The 17,445-nt window shown below is 41.2% G+C and overlaps 1 protein-coding gene across 8 annotated transcripts in view; it reads right to left on the bottom strand.

Annotated features, from left to right (window-relative positions):
- PUM2 (pumilio RNA binding family member 2) overlaps positions 1 to 17,078 on the bottom strand; it is a 76,408-nt gene extending 59,330 nt beyond the window's left edge. For 6 of the 8 annotated variants that reach the window (XM_042032885.1, XM_042032887.1, XM_042032891.1 and 3 more), the window contains exon 1: positions 16,718 to 16,736. The gene's annotated coding sequence lies outside the window, so the exon portion shown is untranslated. Of the gene's footprint in view, positions 1 to 16,717; positions 16,737 to 16,971 lie in introns of those variants that run through there. The other 2 variants (XM_042032889.1, XM_042032890.1) reach the window with 1 other exon arrangement.
- Between the last annotated feature and the right edge of the window lie 367 nt (positions 17,079 to 17,445).

The raw sequence follows: 17,445 nt of genomic DNA, 5'->3' as shown, positions 1-17,445 counted from the left end.
AAGACTGGAATCCACAGGCCTTGAATCAAGTAAAAATTTCCATAAATTCATTTTCTATATTGTAATCAATACTCTCTCTGCTGACGTGCTTTCTTTAGAAATCTCAACTATCTTCCCTTTTCTGTTTACTACCAAGGAATCTGAAACAGAACATCTCCCCCACACAAATGTCTGAAAAGTAAAAAAAAAAAAAAAAAAACCCCAAACTTTAATTTCTGTTTGATGATGGGGCTTTAACACCACCTTAAAAAGAACGTGATCTTAAGGAATCCCATGGAGCATAATACATTTATACACAATATAGTTTATATGAAGAAAAACATTTTGTATGTACGTATATACACACGGACCCCACCCCCATTAAGAGTGGGGCTGAGGAAATTCCAGAAGTCACTCTGACAGCATTTCCAGGAAACAGTTTTATTTTGTTATTGTACAGCTGATATCACAAGCACTCCTCCCACTCCCTGTTGGGGTCCCTCCCCCCTGTCATGTGGCCCTGGGAGAGGGGCCCTGGGGGGAGACACAGCATTTCCCTGCCCCTGCTCAGCCTCGTTCCCCATTGGTTGTTTTGTGTTCCCCTGCGCGGGCAAGGACCCTCGGGTCCCGGGATTGAGCAGTTCCTCGGCAGAGCCCCGGCCACGCGGCTGGAGAAATAAACATCTCTGAAACATCTATCAAGAATCCGTCCATATATATTTCCTTTCCACGGGCCTCGTTGTCTGATACATTGTGTTACAGTATCCCCACTGTAACAAATGGTAGAGAATTGCGGGCAAGACACCTATCCCTAAGGACAGAAAATTCGTGAGTAAAAACCACTCTAGATCTCTCTCTTCTCACCTTGGTTTGGATATTCTCTCTGGACTATGGAAGAATCGTGGGAAATGTGGCTCTCTGAACCACAGAAAGAAATGTATCTAGAAGTTAAAGGAATCCTTGAACAACAAAACAGGAAAGTACTTGTTCCAGGAGATCTAGAACAATTTTTTAAATGGTTTTTCAAAAATTTCTTTTATATTTCTCGAGACTTACTTTTTGATATTGAACCTCCTGGAACTATTTACGGGTGTTTTTGGTACAAGATCTGGGATGAGATAAAGGATCAAACAGAGCATGCACTAGTGATAGAACCTGTCTGTGCATCCCTTGTAATCAGCGAAGCTCTTGAGGAGCATTTGTACGGTCCCATTACCCCTAGAGCAGAGGATGGCTGTAATCTCGTGGCCGAGGCCGTGCAGCCGCCATCCCAGGAGCGCGTGACTGCAGCCATGCCAGCAGAGGTGCCTGTGCTGGATGCGCCTGGCCCCCTCAAGAGCGCGCGCCTTATTGCAGACCCCATCCCTGTCTCGGGGTCCCCTGCCGCACGACTGCGAGTGGGGGAGCGACGCCGCAGACGCCGCGGGTGCCATGGGCCACGTGCAGCAGAGAGGCGGCCCCCACGAGCAGCCAGGAACCGGGGGTTGGCGTGGAAACCCAGTCTGAGCACATGGCTCAGAGAGCCCTGTAGAGCCAGAAGCAGCGGCTTCCATAGCGACACGAGAAGCCACGCAGCGCCGAGCTGAAACAAGGCCGCTCTCAAAGCAGCGTGGAGCTGGCAGAGCGGAACTGCTCGCAGGGCGCGGGGCTGGCGGCGGTGGCAGCGCAGAGCCCAGACACGCGCCGGAGCAGCGCCGCTCGGAGGGCGCGGAGCAGCCGCAACGCAGGGGCCCGGCGGAGACATCGGTGAGGCAGCAGCCACGAGGGACAAGCAGCCACAACAAACACGCAAGCACGTGATAGGAGAAGTCGTAGCAACAAAAATCACAGGAACTGTGAAATGGTACAATGTCAAAAACAACTATGCATTTATAACACGAGATGATACAGGGGAAGATTCATCCACAGAACTACCATTAAAAGCAATAATCCTAAAAATTACCTGGAAAGTGCAGGAGATGGGGAAGTTATACAATTTGATATAGTGCAAGGAAAGAAGGGTTTACAAGCAGCAAATGTTACTGGGCCTGGAGGTATTCCAGCCAAAGGCAGCCGTTATGCACAAAATTATAAACAATATCCATCCCAGCAGTTTCCCTGCCCACAGCCTACTTTCCCCTTTTACCCTATACCCAATATGAACCTTTTCCTAAGTTTACCCCATCCCCAATTTACCCCTAATCCATTTTTCACCCCATGGCTTCCCTATACAATTCCCTTTCCCTGCAACTCCTCTCCGATGCCGAGGGGGGGATGAAGAGGAGGAGGGAAGAAATTAACTATTTTTGTTTAGCGTTCCAACAGGTACAAATGGAAGAAACCCTCTCCTGCCTCAGTTTCCCCACAAAGCATGCTCAGAGAGTCATGTCTCCCTTCTGTCAGCCTTAAGATGTTCCAGAGAATCTGTTTGGACATTTAAAGACTCAGGAGGGTGGCTTGTTTTGTTTCGAAACTGTTCTTGTTATATTTATCCAGTTGTTTTCAATGTTAAGTTCTAAATACCTTTTTTTAAAAAATAAAGTGGTGAAATGTTGGGGTCCCTCCCCCCTGTCATGTGGTCCTGGGAGAGGGGCCCTGGTGGGAGGCACGGCGTTTCCCTGCCCCTGGTCAGCCTCGTTCCCCATTGGTTGTTTTGTGTTCCCCTGCGCGGGCAAGGACCCTCGGGTCCCGTGATTGAGCAGTTCCTCGGCAGAGCCCCGGCCATGCAGCTGGAGAAATAAACATCTCTGAAACATCTATCAGGAATCAGTCCTTACATTTCTTTTCCACGAGCCTCACTGATTGATACACGTGTTGCAACATCCCCATTGGAACAACCCCCAACAACTGATACATAACAATCCCCTTCTTCAGAGCATTTACTTCCATTTTGTTCACTCCTGAATACAGCAGACACCATACGAAATATTAATTTCTCAAGGATACAGTTTTCAGTAACACTACATGGAAAAACTAAAGTTCTCCCAGTAATTCTCCTGCTCAGAAGTTTCTAGCATCATGAATTATTCTCCCTCATGATCCAGTACCATTTGAGAAAGCTCTACTGGCCTTTTGGTTTTGCTTCCCCCCCAGCCCCAGCAGGCAAGAAGAAACTAGGGAATACCAACACAGTCTGATTTCCTCAAAGTGGGTGCTACAACCAGAGATGATGTCATGAAACTAACTAGTTCTTATGCAATGAATTGAACAGCAGATAGTATATATATATATATATATATAAAGAAAAAAAAAAGAAAACCCACAACCAAAAAAAAACCAACCAACCAACAACCCCAGAATTTTTAGACTCCTCATTTCATTATGAATAAGCAGCTTTTGCAAAGAAAGGTACTGACATAACTTCTCTGTATCCCCAGCATAAAATAACAGTGAAAAACCCCAAGGTTTCAAATATATGTCAGTCTGCTTCAAAATCCACCTTGAATTTTTTTGAGCCTTTGAACTCTGCATAACCTCAAGGAGAGCCAAGGAATGGTTAAATGTGTTTCTTTTAGCATATTTTTTTAGTGCCTCCCTGCTATAGGGAAGTATGTATGTTTTCTACTTATCTGTATATAGCAGGTGAACGGACATTTAAAGAAACTGCTGTTATCAATTATTTCAGCTGTTTTCTAAGGATGTTCTCTTTGGACAACATGTATTTAAACTACCATAGATTTCCACAATTGCCCAAAAGCTGAAAAGATCCAACTGTAGAAAAAACAATTAGAGACTCCTTCTAATTCAGTAAGCCTCACTTCTAATTCAATAAGAGATGCAGCCTACCTTTGGACATTAATATCTCATTAAATGCTGGCTAGCACAGTCCTTCAAAGGAAGTAAAAGAGTCTGAAATAACACCAAAGACTTTATACCAATGTCAGTAAACAAAAATAAAAAATAAAATCAGGTAGGCTATTTAGAATTCAAATTGAAGTGACAAAAGCTTTGTAACAAAAATTAGTTCAAGGATTGGTATTGATACACCTGTGCTTCGATGGATTTAAAGCCAAATAGTTCAACTTTTTAATTTAAGAAGCCAAAAATTTAAGAGCAGTTATTTAAAAAAGCTGCTACCAGCACACAAACAGGCACAGTCTGTAGGGCACAGTATGTAGGGCAAGCAACAGCAGTAATTGTGGATAAAAACAAACCACATTTGAATGATCATCTAACAAAATATCACATGGCGATTTTATAAGCAAAATCTCTGGTTAGGTGTCTAAATTCCAGGTTATTCATCCTCACACAAAATAAAGTATTCCCTGAAATCATTTATCCAACTACATGATTCTCACCTGCTCCTCTCCTCTATTTATCCACTTTGCTTCTCCCTTTGTCTTTACACTGAAGAGAAAAAAGCTTTCACATAACTCTTCAGAAAGACACACAAGGGTCTTCTTCACCCTGACTTTAATGTAATTGGTACCAAATCAAGGTAGTTCAGAAAGCTAAATGCAGCTCCTCCATGCAATACAGAAATGTCATATTTTCAAAACCACCAATTTTGAATCACATAAAAAAAGGGAAAACATCATTCTAAACCCACAGATAAGAACTTAGATTAAGCAAAAGAACTAACACTAACCCATATTTTTATTTTCTTGACACCATGAATAATGTAAGGAAATAAATAAGAACGTATCAAGAAATTTGCTGCAAATGAAAAAGCTTGAATGCCTATATGCAGTCATTTTTAGCCAAGTTTACTGGCTCCCACCACCTGGATGTCATGCAGAACTCTCTCAGAATGCCTAAAACAAGTTTTAACTTTAGGACAAAACTCCACAACCACACAATAACCATGTTTAGAACAAGGCCTCACTCACAATCTCACCTAAAACCTGGAGCACATAGGAATGAATGCAAAAAACCTTCAGCTGGCTTCATATGCCACCAGCTCAGGTCTGTGGTTCCCACTCTTGTGCTCCAAGGCTGCTCCCAGCCCACATTCCCTCTGGAAGCAGCACTGCTGTTCCGGTTTATGCTGCTGTCAGTAATTCCTCACAGACCTGAATCGATTCTGTGCAGAGCCACTGCTGCACAAGCACACAGCATAGTTTATCTATATGTAAATCCAAGACAATGCACAGCTGACCACACGCCGTTTGTTTGCTGTAATATCAAACCAGGCTCTCCCTAGTCTAATTACTGAATAAGCACTAAAGTATGAAGGACTCTGCTTTAAAGAACTCTAATTGTAAGACGTATTACAAAGACTGATACAACAAGAAACCAAATTGGTAAAGTGAGAATAAAGCAGTCATTCACTTGAAGACGTTCAACAATGCATGCCAAGTATTTGGAGACATCAGGGTGGTGTAAATACAAAAGAGTGTGTTGGAAAGCACAGGGACACTTGTGAAGATACTTAATAAAGATCCAAGTAAGACTAAGTCCATGTGCAGGAGGTAGCAGTTCACCATGTGACACTACACAAGACAATATGCAGTGGGTGCGAACTGGTCAAGTTCACCAGCCGAAACCACCACCTGCAGTTTGAAATGTCAGTGAAAAGGTCAGAAACTGTGCAGATGGCACAGAAATAGCAAATGGGATTGGAAGGAGTAATTAAGAAAAAAGTCTCTAAAGAATAGAAGTCACACAGAACAAACTTGTTTTCACAGTCAGGTGACTGCAATTACTCTTCCTGCCCTGATGACAGTTCACATTTAGCTGTGAAAATACTAAAAATACAAACCAAGTACCTGCAAAATTCAACGTTGTAATTTTCTTCCCCCTAGCTAGGGAAGTACTTTAAAGTATATCACAAAATTTCTCCATGCTTTTTTTTCAGTTCAATTACATGAAACCACATTGCAATACATCACAAAATACTCCTTTTTTTAGCTACTTCAAATCAAAGAGAGGGGAAAGACAGACACCTCCTCTTTCCAGCTATGTCTGCTATCAGAACTGAGAGTCACAAGTGAACAACAAGGCAATATCTCACTATGCAGGTTGCAAGACATTTAACTTTTTTTAACAGAAAGAAAGGCCCAACCTTATAATTCACTCAAAAAACTTTCAGTATTTGCCCCATATCATACAGCACTAGTATGACAGAAAAATCTCACCAGGAACTTATTAAACAAGATACTTTAACAAGGCATAAATTTTCCCAAACAGGAATCAAATGCCCCTCCCCTTTGCTCCCCTCTAACCATGATGCAAAATCCCTTCAGTCTAAGATTTCTTTTCCTAGTTTGTGATGCTTGAAAAGTTTCACTTATTAGCAAATTTGAGAACCATAATCTGGGTTTCTTGTTTGGTGGAGCTAAATGCTACTGGAACTAATGATGACAATGGCAAACTCTAAATTAAACCAGAGCAAACCTAAGCACAGAAAGATAATACAAAAAAGTTGTTAGAGAACCTGTTGCTTGCACAAACAGAAATTAATGATCTTCAGAACAGCTTCAGAGGGATGTTAACTTTACAGGGACAACAGCCCATCAATCAGCTAAGATAAAACTTGAGCTTTTACAATGAAAAACTAGCAATTATTTATACGTTGCACAGTTGATTAACACTTGGAAAAGTTTTAAACAATCTGTTTATGAAAATTATTTTGAAATCACTTTAAAATAGTTATTTTTCACAATTATACTTCACTCAAACTCAAGTAAAAGTTGCAAACAGAGTAGGAAATTAAAAAAATGGACTGCAAGCATATTTAGATTTCTAGGGACAATTTTAAGTAAAATCTATAAAAGGAAGAACTAATGATTGAGGAAATGCAATTCCCACTGTAAGGTCAGGAAACAGATTATGTTGTTCTCAATTTGAATGAAGAGATTATGTTCATTGTTTCAAGGGGTGGCTACATGACTGTGAGGTCTCATATGGAAAAATGATTTCCCAATTTCTATTGCACAAACATATTAGTCTTATTTGAACAACAAACAAAATAATCATATTAAAACCAAGGCAAAATTTTTGCTAATTGTCGTCCATTTCGTCCTGGTAAGTATTTGCACATTTTATTAGTTTAATAGCATCTATACATTTTCTCATGGCTATTATTAGCTCTAGTAGACCCCCACGGAAGTCATGATGGATACTTGCAAAAACCGGTACGTACAGCTTCTCCTCCAGACCACAAAAGTGTTGAAAAGCTCTTGAACTCAGTAAGACTCTTCCCTTTGTTCTCTCCTCTTCCCCTCCAAGGAAGGGTTTTTCTTTGTTACAGCAGCTACTCACAAAACTTCGAGATGTTTGTCAATTCTAACACAAATGATTTGCTGCAACTGCAGCTCAACTGAAACTTTGTGTAAAGACACAATTTACGTTCTTTTGTTTATAGCACCACTACCCTTTGTATTTTTGGAAAAGACTGCTACAGCCAAAGCTTTTCTCTGTCAGTCTTGTTTCTCAACTCTTGCTTGTTCAAAACCAAGAAAAAAAGACACACACAGGTCATGTTAAAATTCACAACCCTAAGTATTTTGATTAAACTAATGAAGTGTTTAACTACCTTCAACATCACGGAGGAAAGTAGATGGAGCTGAACAAGGAAAAGACAGGACAAGTAGCTTGGGCAGCACCACGCTGCTGTAGCTCTTTGCTTCACTATGTGGGAAGAACATCCGCAAGTAGTCCGACATCCTAGAAAAAAATATATCCTGAAAAGCTTCCTCTCTGTAACTCCAAATATTACATACTGATTGATGATCTCCAAGCCTTTGTATCCTAGACAATTCTTCATTTCTGAAATCATGTGAATTAATGACAAACAGATCACTACCCTATCTGCAGCTCCATGAGGATGTGAGCAAAAGGATGATGCCACAGCACACAGTGGTTTCCCTCAAATACTCTGCTGGTAAAGAGACTGAAATGTTTTCTTGGTCTTGAGGGAAAGAAAAAAAGTCAAAACCTCAAGTGAAATAGTTTTTATACTTAGTTCATTATCCTTTATATCTCTTTTCACTATTAAATATTTTAAAGAAAGACTAGTGGAAGTCAGGGATGATTATCTCTAGATTAAGGAGTTTATACTTAACTTTGTCAGTGACTGGATGGTCACTACTGTTTTGATATGGAAGGTGACAGTGGTGGTGTCCTGACTCAAATTAACAGTTCTGGCTTTGACATCTTGCACTGAGGGGTTGTGCATGTGTCCATTGAGCCGAGTGTCCAAAAATTTTTGGCTATCACCTCTCATGCAAATGCATGCTGCTCTAGCCTCTGCCCTCTTCTATGCTGCCAATTATTGCATAGAGCGTCCCTCTCTGCCTGCAAAGTAGTTCAAGTCTCTGAAGGGTTGGCCATTAGTAACTCTTGTCCACCACTTCAATTTTTGTTGCTACAGCTGAAGCAGCCATGAAAGAACGCAACAGACTGAAAATGTTTACAATTTGCATGTTTCTGTGCCTCTTACACCGAAATATTTTCTAAGACAATGATGTTAGTTCCGAGTCAGTGGTTGGTTAATGTGGACATCAATGTGTACACTTAGCAAAAGGAATTTTCCATTTCAACCAAGTCTTGAATCCCATTCGACAGAGGTGTGTTTTGAGTTTCCCGCTCTTCTCTTAAATGTGTGTGCCACCTGGAGTTCTTCCATTAATCTTGAAAATTTCCAAATCAGCATGCATTAAACCTCAACACTGCCATGGATCTCCACGATAACCCACTTGATCTTTCCCTGTGCTATCAAAGGCCTCTAATGCTACTGTGCATCAACACAGAATATTTCAGCTGGAAGGAATCTTCTAATCCAACTACGTGATCACTTGATCACTGACCAAAAGTTCAAGTATCTTATTAATGGCACAAACTGCCTTCCAACTATTGACACTTCAGCGATAATTCACATAGTTCACTCCTCAATAACCCCTTACAAGGGACACTGACAAGCAATTACTCAGTCTTTCAAACACAGTAAAAATTAAATATCCCACTAATCAAATAATTATCTTTACAAAAAGATATTGTCTTGCCTTGTATTCACTTCTTTTGAAGATATTTCAGATGGCTTTCAGAAGACCAAGATAATGTTTCCCTAGTCTTCCCAGAAATCATTTCTTGCAATTAATGAAGTACATTTATCAACTTCTTATTCTCTTACTGAGCTTCTTTAGCACTTTAACTAATTTGAAGATTCTTCACAATCCATCAGTGACTCCAGCCAAGCTGATCTGTTCGCCTTACTGCTCCCAACAACCACTCTTTCAATTTGCTTCTATGTATCACCCAGTATCAGTCAAAAAGTATCATCCTGGTATGAAAGTGGGTACAAGGTTCTTCCACATTCTGTATTTACTTTAATCCACAAGTTAAGGCCTCAGGTTCATGCGACTTACTTGACAGAAGGCTATTCCTAGAAGACTGGATCAAGCACAGTGCTGGGGAGAAGTTCTTGGGGTTTTGGTGGAGAGCTGGGGTTGTTCAGCCTGGAGAAGAGAAGGCTCCCAGAAGACCTTAGTGAACCTTCCAGTACTGAGAGGTTACAGGAAAGCTGAACCAAAGCATGGAGGGATTGGGCAAGGATAAATGGGGTAAATGGTTTTAAACTGACCGAGGGCAGGTTTACAGCAGGTATTTGGAAGAAATTCTTTACCGTGAGGTTGGTGAGGCATGGCATAGGCTTCCCAGAGAAGCTGTGGATACCCTATCCTGAGAAGTGTTCAAGGCCAGGCTGGACGGGGCTTTGAGCAACCTGATCCAGGGGAAGCTGTCCCTGCCCATGGCGGGGGTGCTTGGAACTGGATGATCTTTAAGGTCACTTCCAACCCAGACCATTCAGTGATTCTTTGAACATTAGACATTACAAGATGTTTATCTACTATATTTGCTTCTACTAGTTTTCTTTCAGTTTTTGGGGTTTTTTTTGAATGCATAAAAAAATTCTACCTTTAATATTTTAACCTACACAGTCTGTAGCAGACACAGAACATAATCCCAGTTAAACTCCTTCCACTGTTCGCATAAATACAGATTTTAGAAAACACACTTCTTTAGTACTTCTAACTTACAGTTTTCTGTTCTTCAAAAAACAAACAAAAAATCCCCAAACAAAATCCAATACACCCCCAACAAAACAGCAACTTCTATCTTAACTAAATCCCAAACAACACCGGTACACAGAACTCAAATCAAAGAACTGAAATGGAGAAGTCCCCATACCTGTCCTTGATTTCTGCCAGTTTATATTATTAAGGAAGAATGAGAGCAAATGAGTCAAAAAATGGCACAACAATAAGGATGATGATTACAGTAAGCTGGAAACTACTATTCCCACATGGATAATGCACAGCAAAGAGTAGTTTCCCCCTCACCAAACCTTCATTCTGCACAGAACCACTGAAGCACTTCAAAATTTAAGAGTAGTTCCTCTGCATCCCCCATTCAAGTGACCAGAAAACACATACGAGGTTCATGACATTCACCTGCAAGAGGAATCCAGAAGTATTTGGATGGACCTAACTGAACAAAACAAAGCTGCTGATAAAGGCACAGCTCTGATCACTGGGGATGGAAAGCAGGTGGCAGAAGGGAGAAGCAACTGTTATTCAGCATTTACTGATCTGTGAATAATTTTACCTACCCAACATATCAGCCTTGAGAAATGCTAGTGAAAATCAGCACCATTACCTGTGCAGCTTCCACTAGCAAGGAAAAACTCATCATTTTCATTCTCAGCAAGTGTATCCAAATGGACAAATAGAATATTGTAGAATTTTAGATTTACAAAACTGCTTTATGGTTTCTGTACAAGTAATAAACAATGTGATACAGCATGAAGCAGGATGTCAGGTAAAAGGTTTTTTATTTTGCTATGTCAGTATAAGAGGAAGGAAATAGTAAAAGGCTAAAGCCAGAAACAGAATGACAAAAGAAATTAAAGAGTGAAAGAACACATGAAGAAAAAGATTAATCCACAACAAGCATTCCTGCTTGTAAGGTCAGCAAATTTTGTTTATTTACATTTGCTCCTATACTTACTACATTTTTTTGAATACAATTCATAAGTCCTTGGGCTTGGGAAGGTGCAAAAAGTTCCTTGTGGACTTAAACTGCGGCACGCTACAAGAATCCTGGGGGAGAAAGTAATTTCTACCTTCAAATCCAAACAAAGTTTTTAAAAGAAACTTAGGAAGCTGTATCAATCAAATATTTGAGGGCAAAAGGCTTAAAAATGGCATTTTTTTTTTCTTCTGGAGAGTTACATTTTAATCTACACTTAATTCTACTTCTATTTCACCTGAATAAAACATTTTTATCTCTAAGTGTAACAACTAAGACTCAGTACTAAATACATATTACTTCTCATAAAACCTATGCGGAGTGTGTATGTACCTTTTCAAACTGAACCAACTGCTTTGCATAAATTCAAAACTAATTATTTTACCATATTCTGATAAAAAACAGGTACTGAGAGAAATACGAAATGCTCATGCAAGTTAAACAAATGGTTTCAACTGAACATTTCAAAATTATTTTATGCAGTTTCACTTATAACTGCTTTAACAAAATTAACGGCAAGTTTTAGAGTTTAGATTATTACAGCCTTGAAAAAGCAGCTTAATTCACACATACTGTTCTTAAAGGTGTGGATTTGACACACAACACCAGCAACTGTTCCAATGAAAAACAAATCCACGACCTACTGCATGACCTACATGAATGCCAACTCCTGTGGGCCAGCAGTGTTTGCTGGACACACAGCTGTCCTCCAGCCTGCTGCTGGAAGAAATTCCAACTGTGGCATGGAGAACATCCACTGAGGGGTACCTGGATACTGGAAGCATCTGACACCACAGTTACAAGGATGGTGTGAGGAGTGTTTCCACCGGAACTGGGTCCTGAGGTTACTGCAGCTACTGTTCCAGCTGGGGCAACCCCTATTCCAACCCCACTGGCTTCCTGACCAAGGTTCACATGCATCATTCCTCTGATCTTCTGCCAGGACACTTCATTCATGACTAGGAGGACACAAGGAATGCTCATTCCTCATAGAAAGAGGAATTCCTCATAAAAAGAAAAACTCTTGATAACATAAAAGGTTTTCCTACATATCTTTAAATAAGTAGCTCTTATAATTAGGATTGGGGAAAAAAAAAAGTCTAAGCAATACAAGAACAATATTTACCAGTAAGTATGTTTACTGACTTAAACCTTAAATACCACTGCTAAACTAAGACTCTAAAAGAAAAAAAGTACCACAGAGTGTTTTACAAAACAATATATTAAAGTGGTAATGCTTCATACATTATAAATGCTTGCCCACGTATCTCCTTGCTAAAACAATCAAAATATAATTTTTGATCACAAAGGCAGCAGTTTCTTTTACATTATTACTCAGCATGATGTGTAAAACCACTAATTCTGTTCTACTGCAATGTCTGATTCTATAATTAGTAATGTAACAAAATAGCACAGAAAACTAACTTCTCTATCTGAACTACATCTCACTCTTACACCCCAGCCTCAGTTGTTCTTTCAAATGTGTTGAGTCACATAACATTCTAACACAGTAATTGATATTAAACATCTCTAACCCAAACAACAGTACATTTGGGGGTCTTCACAAAATAAAGATTTCAGGCTCAGATTAAAATTAAATTTGTCAGCTCACTTGTGAAACATTTAAGACTTGGCTTAAAACAACTATAAATGACAACAGCAAAACACTCTGGTATCGACAAAATCCTCTCAGGAAAAAAAATGTCCCTGCCTGAACACCCACACTTAATGACCTCCACACATTCTTAATCCACCATAACTGATATATTATCAACTTTTTAGTATGTGAATGGACATAAATAAAACCCAAAACACCACCTACAATCTAAAACAAGTACCTTAGAAAAAAATTTCAAGTCCAAGAAATGTCTTATTTTTCATGCTAAAGGAAAGCATTAAGTCCAATTAAAATCTAACATATGTGGATAGATATTTAATCAGAATACAAGTTAGATCTCAAATATAGACAAAATAAGCCAGTCCTTTAATCCCTCTACACAATTCTACCTTATTCACTGAGTCTTACAGATCACCAAATGTCACATCTTTAAGGAAATATGTAATATATAGACAGTTACATGGTGGCAGTATTTTTTTATAATCTTGAACAATGTTGGTTTTGTGAGTAATGCAAGATCTAAAGCTACTTGGTCTTATCAGTACTTTTACAGTAGATATTTGCTTATTGTCAAAATACTGTAGTAAAATGAGTTCTGCAACTTCTTCAGACTACATTATTAAGTCATCATTGTACCATGTCAGAACTTAAATTTAAGCAAGATATATCATAATGGAGATAAACAGAAAATACTTGAAAAATATGAGTCAAGCCTTATTTTTAGGTCAACTACACAAAGTCATTTCCAGCAAGTCTAGCTTTGTGTTTAATCAATACACACACGTGAAGAGTTATGGAACTTAATGCAGCTTTTAAAAATTCACTTCCTCTTTGAAGAGATTTATGACCAAATTCTACATGAAACTTCATATCAGCCATGCGAAATGTATATGACTAGATCAATCCATCACACAAAATTCTTCCTGAGAAAACATGGATGAAATCTAAGAGCAAAGTTATGAGCATAGGTCTGACACAACTCCACTTATTTCCACTAGGATTTACATACTGAAAGCATTATATGGAGAGACAGACAACCAGACATATTACTTGTAACTGAGACCTTTGCCAATACCTTAATGAAGCAAGAGGTAACCTATCCTGGCATTGTATGAAAAATTGAAGTAATCATAACTAGAAACCATACACCAGATTACTTAGACCAATGTACATAAATATTTGTTGTCAAAAAATAAGCCTGCCTAGAAAGGCTGTAGATGTGTTTTTAGCACAGCCTGCAGAGGACAGAGGATCATATCACCACTCTAGCTTAGTGCAAATAGATGCATATGCAGAGCTGGCAAAGAAGTCAAATGTAGATTATTACTGAGATACTTTTGCTACAAAGTTCTGCATTTCCTTCTCAACTCCTAAGATGGTCGTCATAACCTCAGATGTATTTCCTCACATACCTACAACTGCTCTTAAATAACCATGTTCAGAAAAAAAAAATCTGTCAAGCAATAATGAAATATAATCTTCAGAGATAAATAGTCTTTATTTGTAAGCTAAACATTTCACATACCAGCTCTTGCCTACTATTCTAAAAGCCACAGCAGGTATTCTGAGTGAGATCCAAACTAAATCTTGCTTTTAAGTTTCCGCATGCAAGATATAAATTTTATACAACTTGTTTGAAATGACACTGAAGCAGCTAGAACCGAATCCTTTACAGGTTTTCATGTAATTTAAAATGCTTTTCCACTATATGACTGTGAAGTGCCTCCAACTTTATTACTAACAACACTACAAAATTGGTATTATTTGTTATAGGAGCTTTCAAACAAAAGATTTCTTGCCCTGTTTCCAAGACAAATGCCTGGGCACTGGCTTTATGGCAACACTAGAATTGTTGCATTATGAGGAACAAGCAAGACAACAGTTATGTTATGGGTGGGGAAATCCCAATTAAGTGAGGCAAACATCTGCACCTGAATTATTTGAAGAGAAAGAAGATTGATAACTCTCTTACATACCTACACTTTTGACACAATGAAGCATTTATACATCATGTCTACTATCTTATGTTGGTTCCTCTGTAGAGTTTCTATCAAACTTTAAAGAAAATACAATGCATTAATGCTTGTTTTACAGGAAATTCTCAACACAGAATTTAACATTCAGGAGAATTTAGGTTTCTTTTTAGAGCAATATACAGTTAATTTTTATATATTCCACATTCAAAAAAAAAGCAGGAAGACATACAAGCAGGAATTCAAACCCTCTACTGGCTTACTTGCTTCTGTGTATAAAAACTTGGTCTAATAATTTTAGGGTTTTGGAAACCACTGTACAAAGAAAAAGATGAAATTATCAAGGAGAATGCTTCTACACATGTTGATTATTCAGTGCACACTCACATATTAAATCAAGGGGAGGGGCAATACCTAAAAGTGAACTAGAAAGGGCTGTTTAAAAATCAGATCTAGTTCACAGGATTCAGCAAGCTGATGTTTTGTTCATGTACTTGCCCTACACATCTGCAACATCTGGCCCACCAAGAACATTGCAGAGAAACACCCAAGGAAAACAGCTACATAAAGCCTTCAGTGTACTTCACAATCCAGTGTAACACTTAATATATACTGTCATAACAAGAGGCATCTTTTCATAAAAAGACAGGCAAGCCCAGCTCTTAGAGCCAACTGCTTGCACTATTAGCTCAGTTATGATACCAGATACAATTACAATTGCCTCAGCAGTGTGCCAACACCCTTAACACAGAAGAAAAAGATTCAGTACAGAGTGATACTACATGGAAAAAAAACCCAAACAAACCATTCTTACTAATGCACAGAAAATACTATTCAAATAACATGGCCTTTCCTATGTGCAGCAACCACATAATAAACTGCAGAATGTGCATTATCAAGCAGTTTCTCACATGCGTTTGCCTACTAACCATTCTGCTGGGCCAAATTCCAAATTTTCAACTCTTTGAACACTTCAGAAAACTGTCAGGTGATTTGCTGTCATTTCCACACATATAACCCAAACTACACCACCACTAAATTAGCATTTCCCTTTTTATTCGAGTTTCCTTCTCCCACTTCCCTAGAGTATTTATATTCGCATTGACACAGAGTTGTTGAGCAAAGTAGGCAACATTTCCCTCAGCTTCCCAACAAAACTGCGACTGTTGTTAACATCTGGTTTTAAACCTAGACGTGACTAAATGTAACAAAATGCTATGCAAAACTATGCTTTACATGTAAAAATGGTAACGTGGCATAGTAATTATATTTCGAATGCATTCGTATCCCACATACCTGAAGAGCAACACCATCAGCTTACTGCAACTACGAAGGCCTGATCTCTCAGTGGAGATGCAACAAAGAGAAAGTAAAATGAACCTCAAAGTACTTTGCTAACATGTGGAGTATAAGTGAATATTAGGCGATTTAAGAAGTTTTACCGATTCTAATTGCTCAGAAAAAATCATCCCGAAATCAGGTGGTAAGAACCTCTTTATCACATCTCAAACACGCTGCACATTTTGGTATTAAGCCATCTTGCTACAAACTGTAAACCAGAAGAATAGAAACCGTCCCAAATATATTAATTTTCTCTCAAGGAAATAGGAGTCTGACCTTAGGAAATACACGAAAGAAAACAATGCCAAAACAAAACCCAAAAATCTTTGCACAATAACTGCCACGGAGATTAACCCCAAACTGTTCGCTGTACGCACGACCCACTCAGGACAGGAGGCATTTTCCTCAACTTTTTGTTATTGTGGTCTGCACAGGCACGTTTGAAGCAGAATCAAACCCTACCGCTTCATTGTGTGATACCAGCTACCGAAGGCATTTGGCCTTCTCGCTGCACTCTCAGGAAGCGGTTATTATCTTTAAGAGCACTAAAAAAAATAACACAAGTTTTTCGTACGTTCGAACAAAGCCCGTGTGATCCCAGCCACGCAATGCCCGTGGGGTCCGAGCGCCGCCCCCGTCTCCGCTCCCCGCGAGCCGGAGCCCATTGTAGCCCCAGCGCTGCGTCCGCCCCCATCTGCCCCGGGCCCCCGGCGCTCTCCCGGGCACCAACCCGGCCCCGCACACGCCGCCGGGCCGGGGGCGGCTCCCCCCGAGCCCCTCCGAGAGCACAATGCCGCCCCTCCCTCCCTCGCTCCCCCGGCGCCGCCGCCCCTCACGGCGCTCGCTCCGTCCCCACCTCGGCGCCGCTCCCGGGCGGACACAAAGGCGGCGAGGCCGCCGCGCAGGCCCCGCGCCGCCCGGTGACCTGCCACAACATGGCCCCCTCCCTCCTCCTCCTCCTTCTCCTCCTCCTCCTCCCTCTCCCTCCCTCCCTCCCTCTCCCCTCCCTCGGCGCGCAGCCGAGCCCGCAGACAAAAGGGGGCTGGAAGAAGGGGGGCCCGCCCGCCCGCGGCCTTCCCAGTGCGGCGCCGGCCCCCCAGGGGTACTCACGGGCTGGCTGGCGGCGATGGAGCCGGAGCGGCCGCTGGGACACGCCTGCTCGCCCGCCGGCCCCTTCCTCCTCCTGCCGCTCCCGCTGGGCGCCGCTCCTTCCTGCCTCCCCTCCCGCCCGCCCGGGGCTCACAACAACATGGCGCGGAGGGACAGGGACAGCGAGAGCGCGGCTGAACCTCCCCGGCCGCTCCCCCCGGCCGCCGCCGCCGCCGCTCGGCCCCGCCGCGCCTGCGCGCCCCGGCCCGGCCCGCGGGGAGGCGGAGGGAGGAGGCGGCGGCCCCCGGCCCCTTCCGCCGCGCATGCGCCGCCCGCCGCCCCTCAGCGCGGGCACCGCTGGAAGGCGATGTCCTCGTCCGTGTGCATGTCCTTTCCACCACGAGACGGGGCTAGCGTTTGTCTGTGTGTGTTTGTGCTCACTTTCATTTGCTGTGTCCAGTTCTGGGCTCCTCAGTGCAAGAAAGACAAGGAGCT

This window comes from Corvus kubaryi, unplaced genomic scaffold, assembly GCF_017639235.1.
Source record: "Corvus kubaryi isolate FWS band 111438036 unplaced genomic scaffold, C.kubaryi_AGA036_p1.0 37354, whole genome shotgun sequence".
NCBI classification, from domain to species: Eukaryota; Metazoa; Chordata; class Aves; order Passeriformes; family Corvidae; genus Corvus; species Corvus kubaryi.
This window is presented reverse-complemented; position numbering and strand designations above follow the sequence as displayed.